The following is an 8,874-nucleotide window of genomic DNA, read 5'->3' on the forward strand; positions in this document are numbered from 1 at the left end:
CATCTACTTTTTTGATGCCCCCCTCCCTTTCTAGTGTCTCGGTCCGCCCCCCTCTCTCTCGTCCCACCTCTTCCTCCTCCTCCCATCCGGTGCTGCCCACTCCAAGTCTTTCTCTACCTCTTTTTGTATGCAGGCTATTCCTCCCTCTGTCCTTCTCCAATTCCCTTCTTCCTCTGGGTGAGAGCGCGGCCTGTGTTTTTAGCAGAGCAGTGGGAGAGACTCATTCAAGGCAATTTAAAATTCATCCCAACAGAATAAATCCCATGACCTCTTGTTTCTGGCTCTCATAAAATGAGTGCCTATCTATGCATGGTGGTCACATGTTGGGAGGTCAGTTGCTGTTTAACCATAGGCATTCAAATGTTGCTTGCACATAATCTCCAAGTCCTATCTGGGCCACTTATAAACAAACTTGACATACTGTTATGGAAACATGGTGTTGGTCAGGGAACCACAACTGATCTGTTTATCATGGTTGTTTTTAATGCTGGCCCTGGTGGTGTTGTAAACTCTGTTGTGTGGTTGTGTCCTTGAATGAACCGTTAATGATGCCCCCCCCCACCCCCACCCCCACCCCTCAGAAAATTGTTTAGTCAAATATGCACTTGTGTGCCAACTTTCCTCACTTCATCTTCTTAGTGTGACAAAAGCGATTACAGTAACCGGTAACTTATTTTGCAATTAAAATGATGCTATCGCGGCTTTTGTTTGCAACAACAAAACATTAAACAGAAATGATGTGAATCTGACAAAAATTAATTTTAGCTAATTAATCGCAAAAATTCCCATAATTCATTGTGATTAATGACATTTTTTACAACTCGTCTACAAAGCTTGTAACAGCTATATCCTTGAGTAAAATCTTGGAATTAACAGAAATACATCAAATAAAAAACATGTAATATTACCCTTAAATAGCATTGCGAGGTGTACATATTTATTTTCTTCCCAATGAGCCATCAAGCAACTTTTTACAGCAAAACTACATAGACATAAGGGCATTTATTTTTTTAATAAATGTCTTTTGGATTTACTACTAAAAATAAAATAAATTAAAATTGTCACCACCCAGAATGACTGGAGCAATTATAAATTTTATTTTTTGACCAAATCGCTCAGCCCCAATAAACATCCATCTTTGTCTGTCTTTCTGCTGGTGACACTCAAGTTAGCAGAGTTCAAGCTGCCACAGGAAGAATATAGAACTGAGTTAGGTGTGTTTTTTTTTTTTTTAAACGTGATCAAATTTAAGGTCATAACCAAAGTTAACACTTCAGCTATAGGATTAATACTCAAATGTTTATTGACAATCTATCAATGAAGCTCAGACGTTGCTTTTGAATTGTGGTCATACTGAATGATTTTACAGTCCTGAAACCATAAAAATGGACCAAGGGAAGCGACAGGAGTTGATTGGAAGACAAACGCGCTCAGTGTAAAGTAAAGTCTTCTGTACACCATCTCCCAGCAGCTTGATGTTCCTGTGACTCCTGTGTCATTGCCCCCAAGAACCCAAAAAGGCCATCACATTTCAAGCACAGCTACTAGCAATTTTTTTTCCGTCATTTGGCCGACTTTCAAAGTTAAAGACGATCTGGGAGCAATCAATAGTTAATCCTCTCACATTCGGTATACTGTAGTGGAGTGTGCGTTCCTCGTTGTTCGACCCCTGCCATGTTCCACCATGGCAATGATAACTTCGCACAAAAAAAGTGCTGCTGGTCATCAACTGACTGTTACACAGCAATGATGACTGTGTGTGGAAAGCACAAAGGTCTTTTGTCTGCGGTCAGTCTTCTGACACGTCTTGTGGCTCCACAAAGATTCCAGCGCGTGGGGGCAGGTGCGCGTGCAGTTGGTGGCCTGACAACAGTTGCAGGCCAATTCAACCCCCAGGTGTGGAGTTGACAGACGCTCAGCAGGAGCATTTGGCGCCAGATGTCAATAGCCGGCCTGGGGATCACTTGGTGCTTCGATATTAACCCACGCCATGAGTGTGTTTGTAAGTTTGAGCATTCATCCAATGTCCGTGATATGTAAAAGAATTCAGTGTACTAGTACAACGACTAGTAGATTGACTGCGTCTTACAGGTTATCAGTCTTTCCACTACAAACTTCCATGTGTATGACATTCTTACACATGAGTAAAGTAGGTCGCCTTTGGTATACTCGTGGGACAACTACATACTGTATAACCAGTAAGGCAAAACTACTAGTAGTAGGGCTGCACAATTATGTCCAAAATAATAATCACGATCATTTTGGTCAATATTGAAATCACAATTATTCATCACGATTATTCATCCTGTTTGGTCAAACATGTCTATTTATTGCACTTTTTTTAAACAAGCAGTACACAAACAAGGCTTCAAGCTTGATACTTACTACTACTACTACTACTAATACTAATAATAATAATAATGAGCTAAAATAAATAAATAAAGTAAATAATAATTAAGACAAATTCACTCAGGACATGTCAAAAACTTGGCCCACGGGGCAACACAGCTAACTTACGTACTTGAGTGCAAACCAATGAAACAAAAATGAAGCCTACTTCGAACTAAGCACATTATTTACTTTTAATCAATTAGTAGTCGAAATGTCATTTTCAGTTATTCCAAACCAAATTTATTCAAATATTTTATATTAACATTAATATTAACGTTAATTAATGTTAATATTAATATTAACATGGTATATATTGGGAATCAGGTGAGAAACACCATTTCACACTGGTATATTATATATTAGGGTGATTAAAAATCCGAGGCTTTTGTCATGCAAACATGTGGGAAACATTGCTATCTGAAGGCTTTTAAGGGGACATCGAAAGCTGAAATCATGGGAGGGCGTGTGAAACCAACTTCAACGTCTTTCAAGGTTTTATTTTTTTGAACCGACTTTTCATCTCTCCCCAGTGTGTGTGCTCACCAGGAGTGGTTCACTCTATTTCGATCACGGTAGTTTTTTAGAATTTTGTAGAATTTTAAATATGTGTACAGTTCATTGTGTATCTTGCCTACAGCCTGAAGACTGCTGGATAGGTCCCAGCTCACCTGCGACCCTCGTGAGGATGATTAATAAAATGGATGGACTGACGTACTTCTAGGCCAAGAGTGGCGCTAGTATTGGAAAAACATTACTAGATGAACATCCTACTAGTACATGCTCCTTCGTCTACTAATTACTATAGGCATATGCAAAAGTAGCTTAGTAATTATGTATGTGGGTTCCAAATGGCCCTACCGGTGGTAAATTATTACATGTAAGATTCAGTCATCTTAATGGTGTGCTCTGCTGAATTGTCAAACAGTGAGGACAAAGAGCATTCTAGTCCAGCAGCCCTTCATGCAAGCCTCATTAAATAGATAATAGGCTTCTCCCTAGTCAACATATCATTTTAATCAGTGGAAGCCACTCTCCAATTCAGTGTTTCTCTGCAGGGCAGGACAAACCAAAGACAGGACACTAATACAAAATAATGACCAGCGGTGACTACGGTTATTTTTACCCTGTCCTATCCCATGAGAAAACGGTGAATGAGTAGTATTGTCATCACAGAGGACTGACTGCTTGTTTTGTAACAAGTTAGGTAACTATTGTTTGGAATTCAAGGACCCAACTACTAAAGATGTTTACATAGCATGGACGATCGAAGCTGATCAAAAAAGAGCATCTTGGAACACTGGTTTGGCAGTGGACTAGATTCATTTCATTACACGCTAAGCAGCAATTTGGCTGACAGTGAACAATTATGTGCAATTTGAACCAAACATAAAACAAATACTATTACATATTGAGTCTTCAGCTAAGCGAATACCCAATTAGCATCTATTTAGCATAGTTGTGGTTTCAGTAGTGATATATATTTGAAGACGGTTCAGATACGCACAGTGACTGATAATATAACAATATTCTCATGCATATACTTTTCCTCAAATAAATGAATAATTTTACTGCATCTGACAAAGTCATTTAAAGTGGTAGCAGAAGTCCTCTTTTTTTGTCTGCATGACTGTGTTTTTCTGCTTCCTAGTGGCAAACTCAGGCACACCAGAAGGATTAGTGGAAAGAATTGTATTGCAGGTATTAACACCAACACTAAATTACACTTTAGAAAAACAGGGTTGTTGTGGAATTATTAGAATGTGAACATGGTGCACAAAATATTTAATTTTTCACATTCTAATAATGTCACAACAAAAGTATAATTTAGTGTTTAGTGTTTATTGTTGTTTTTTTTATTAGATAGAAATACAGTATATTTAATTCATCTCAAGAGTGAAACGTTACCAAAACCATGTGATATGACCCTCAAATTCTGGAATAAATAAAATCAAAATCATTGTTCCATGTCAGTGTATTTAAGAGGTTGGCTATGATTGGATGTGTGAATGCGTGTTATGGGAATAAAGATGAGTGGATACAAGTGGAGTAGATTGCCAGGTTCATCTCTTTAACAGCAAGTTGCCATGGTAGCAGTTATGCCTGCAGCATGAGCATACGACCTTAGAGCATGCCAGGTTGGAGTAGTGGTGTTATTTTTGTTTGTACGTTGTATTTGCAAAAGTGTTGGGACACCTCACTATTACATCGACAGTACATGGACTTACAATGGATGAATGGATTGCCAATTTGCCTCTATAACAGTCCCACTCTTCTGTCAAGACTTTCTATCAATCAATCAATCAATCAATCAATCAATCAATCAAACTTTCTGTAAGATATATTGTGTTCATGACAATTTTGTCCATTCCATAGAAAGACACTTGTGAGATCAAATGTCACTATATGTGACCTGTGTCTAACGGTGATTTTTTTTTTCAACTCAGTTGTTCTTATAGTTATTGTTCTTCTTATTGTGTTTTTCAGGGTCTAAAGTCTCCAGTTGACTACTTAAGCTCAATTTACACTGTAGGCCTAAGTTCCCAATGAACTATGTTGAAGGGCGTTGAGGGAGTTCATATAGATAAAAAGCTATTATTTTCTGAGATCTTGCAGTGCATGTAAGCAATTATAAATCTTTTGGGTGCCTGTGTGTCTGAACTTCCCATGTGCAGTTCGAGTGACATATACAGTTTGCATTGACTGGACAAAATGTACATTAATACCTCCACAAATGATGACGGGGCAGTGTCTATATTGACGTATATCAACATATATTGGCAATAAGAAATTGATGATACACATACTGAATATTACTTACCGGGGTTCCATGTGACATTATACATGCATCCTCAATTCCAACATGGTTGCTTGGCACACATGATGGGAGCTAAGCTTTGCATTTGGATAAAAGAATCCTCTCAACTCACTTAAACATAGAGCTTAGACGAATCAAGATGACACCAAAAGTACAATTATTATTGCTCTGGCCTGAGCACAAAAACAGTGAAAGGTATTTTCACATAAATCGGCGAATGTTGTTATCTGAAAGCAAACATAGGTCGACTGATTGCGCCTAGTTCCAAAACCTATATGGGAAAGTACTCGTATCACAACTGCATATTGTTTTGGTTATACCTGCAACGATGGTGTCCATTTGAGCGGTAGCTTTCGTGATATGGGTCAACATTCCAAACACTAAGTTGAATTGTGCCACTTGGCGCTAGTCCACCTTTAATTACTTTATAAGATCTTTTCTTTCCCACTACTATTCTGATCCAATTGAAAGCTAAGCAGCCTGGTGGTTAACAAAGGAGTTTTAAACATCAAATTTCTTCGTACCTCATTTGATGTTGCAATATTCGTAAAGAGACGATCTGAGGCATCTTTTTGTGAGGCCATGTACTATCAATTATTGTGATCCAGTCGTGGTGCACAATCTGCTATGAGTTTCTCCAAATTGCCTGCGTTTTTACAAGGGACACTTTGCAACAATTTTATTGTGATCATCCAAACCACTAGCTCATATAAACACACCCCTTTAAGGTTAAAACCACATATAAAGCAAAGTTTCATAAGCACCATGGAAAATGCTGCTCAGAGTTGTTTATCAAACAATATAGAAAAATGAATACATTTGCCTGTTTGCTCTCCATGGCAACTACAGCTTTTATTGACGCAGTAGACTGACAGACAGTATGGCCACTGGCATTTGAGAATTTTCGCACTTAGTGTGTGGTGTTTAACAAACAGCATGCAGTCTGTCGGAAAGCAGAGAAAACTAACTTTTGCTGTAACGTGCTTACGTCAGAAATATTTGGAAGGCCAGCTGGCCTTACGCCAGAACAAACCTGTCACGTATATGCAAATACATGGAATGCCTACTGTATTTGAGGGAAAGTATCATTTGACTTGCAAAGACAAAAATAACTATATTGTATTCACTTGAGTATAGAGAGCTAAGATTTGCGAGGTTAAACATTAATAAAATTGTTTGGTTTTGTTCATTCTGGGGAACTCTCCTGTTTTTGATTCTCGGAAAGACTTGTTTCCTGTGCGATTCAATGACATTATAAAAACTGAATCGTTTTCAAAAAGCGGAAAAGAGAAATCAAATGCCATTTTTGCAAATGATTTTCTTATTCAAGTTTGATGATATAACAGAGAATCCTCCAAACAGAAAGTTCCAGCGCATGGAGCAATTTACTCATTTCCTTGTTTACAAGTCGAGAAAGTCATTTCGAGTGTCGAGAGAGTTGGTTAGGCATATGTGTGTGTGTGTGTGTGTGTGTGTACCCGCACAGCATTTGATTGGCAATAGGAAATGACAGCATCGGGCCATCATGTGACAAAGCAAAGTGATAATGAAGGTGCTTCACCCTGGAGCTGGTACATGCCAATATGTATGAGTGTTCGGTTTTAAAAATAAAATGCACATGTTAAATATTTAATATCACTTGACCTCATTGTTTGTTATGCAACCAGTTGTTAAAGTTTTGTTATATACCTATGATACACTGACAACAGTTGGATTCTAGGAAGTAGAAAGGACAAACTGAAAAAAAATATGCAATGATACAGGATACATTTATGCAGCCTCCAGTGATACATTGCCTGCAGGTACTCAACAGTTCCAACTTGTACATTTAAGATAACAGACTTACGTAGAATTATGCAATAAGTGAGCAGCCTCAGAATGAAAATGAAGAACAGGCAAAAGTGAGTTGAGGAGCTTCACCGGGATAAATGCAAGGATTTGGCACCTTCTTGTGTCACACGGGAGCCAAGGAGTTATGTTTATGAGCCGAAGAACTTTATTTGGACAAAAGTGGTACTTTGCTGCACTCTTGTAGCATCATATTGAAATGAGTTGATTTTGATTCATATTGAAGTGAGACAAAAGTAGTGCTTGACACCTTGCATCACATTGATATCATGAAAGTATGATGACGTGAGATTAAGCAATTCATCTTAACAAAACTAGTGCCATAACGCCATCTTGGTGCCAAGGAACTCTGTTGAAGTGAGTTGAGGAACTTAGAGAAAAGCCGTGCGTTGCTGACATCTTGTACCACCCATATGGAATTTTAAACTTTTAAGTATTGCTGAGAAAGGTGCACACTTGTGCTGGTAGCTGTTCTGCATCCTGTTTGTCTTTACCAAATTGACGTTTAACTTCTCAGAAAGAAACAACATATATTCTCTACACTCCCAGTCCTTTGAATCACAAGTAGGCAGAACTTTCCTTTTAAGGAGCAAGACACAAACAAGAACTTTAAACCAAAGAGGATTTATAACAACACTTGGCTTACAATACACAAGTTTAGCAATCTGGCAGACACGACTCTAAACCCCACAATCGGCAAGCATCGTAGAGCATAGTTCAGTTACTCGTAAAGTCCACAAAGGAGTCATCTCAAAACATAGTTCAAAGGCAAGCTTGTCCCAAAGTCAACAGAGGAAAATAACATCACAGAACATACCTCAAAGTAACAAATGCAGGAAACTTGTAAAAACTATAAAACACAGGAAGCTAAAAATAAAAGCGCACCAAAACGGGCGGTCCAACACAGATTACAACAATGCCCCCTCGCCCCCGCAAAAAAACAAACAAACAAAAAAATACATTTTGTCCAAGTTTGTTTGAAAAGCATTTTCTGGGGCCACCGTATACACTACATGTACAATGTACAGTAGAACTCCTTTACAACAAATTCATGTTTGCAGCCGGAAAGCTTTCACAACAAGGGGACTTTTGAGTATAGCAAATCTATGTCTCGAAAATAAACATAAAAACATGTTGTGCAATCTACAATCTGACTGAAGTTAAAAACAAAACCATCCAACTAGTCCACATTGAAAAACGGAAAGAAAGAAAGAAAGAAAGAAAGAAAGAAAGAAAGAAAGAAAGAAAGAAAGAAAGAAATTGCAACATCTACAATAAGAATTTGTTTTCATACATCAATTTCTTGCTTTTCTTAGCTCCATCCATCTTTCATCTTCATTACTTTTATCCTGTCTTCAAGTGTTAAGCTTGCTCCGCAGGTCAAAATGACGTTATTTAGGCAACCACACCCCTCCGCGTAGACCAGGTTTTCCGCAGGTACCTTCCGGAATTTTTATGCATTTAGGTCATTTGGATCTACTATGAGGATTCTCTACCTCTGTTATAGAACAGTGTTGTTTTTATGTTGTATACTCCGTTTACTGCCACCTATAGTATGGGAGAATATCGAAAGCCGCATCGAGAATGAAGCGCTGCAAAACGTGTGCCGGCGCACCAAGTACTGTATAAACCAAGCTAAACTTTTGCTGCCTGTTTGAATTTCAGAACAATGCAAATGCAGAAAAAAACATTTTGTATTATGTAACAGGGGGATTTTCCATTGTAGGAGGAAGTAAGAAAGGGGGAAAGGCTTCAATCATGGAGATTTTTTTCACATGCATGCAGGTTTCGTTGTAGAGGAGTTTTGCTGTACATGGAAA

This window comes from Hippichthys cyanospilos, chromosome 4, assembly GCF_059441005.1.
Source record: "Hippichthys cyanospilos isolate Australia breed blue-spotted pipefish chromosome 4, RoL_Hcya_1.0, whole genome shotgun sequence".
Lineage (NCBI taxonomy): Eukaryota > Metazoa > Chordata > Actinopteri > Syngnathiformes > Syngnathidae > Hippichthys > Hippichthys cyanospilos.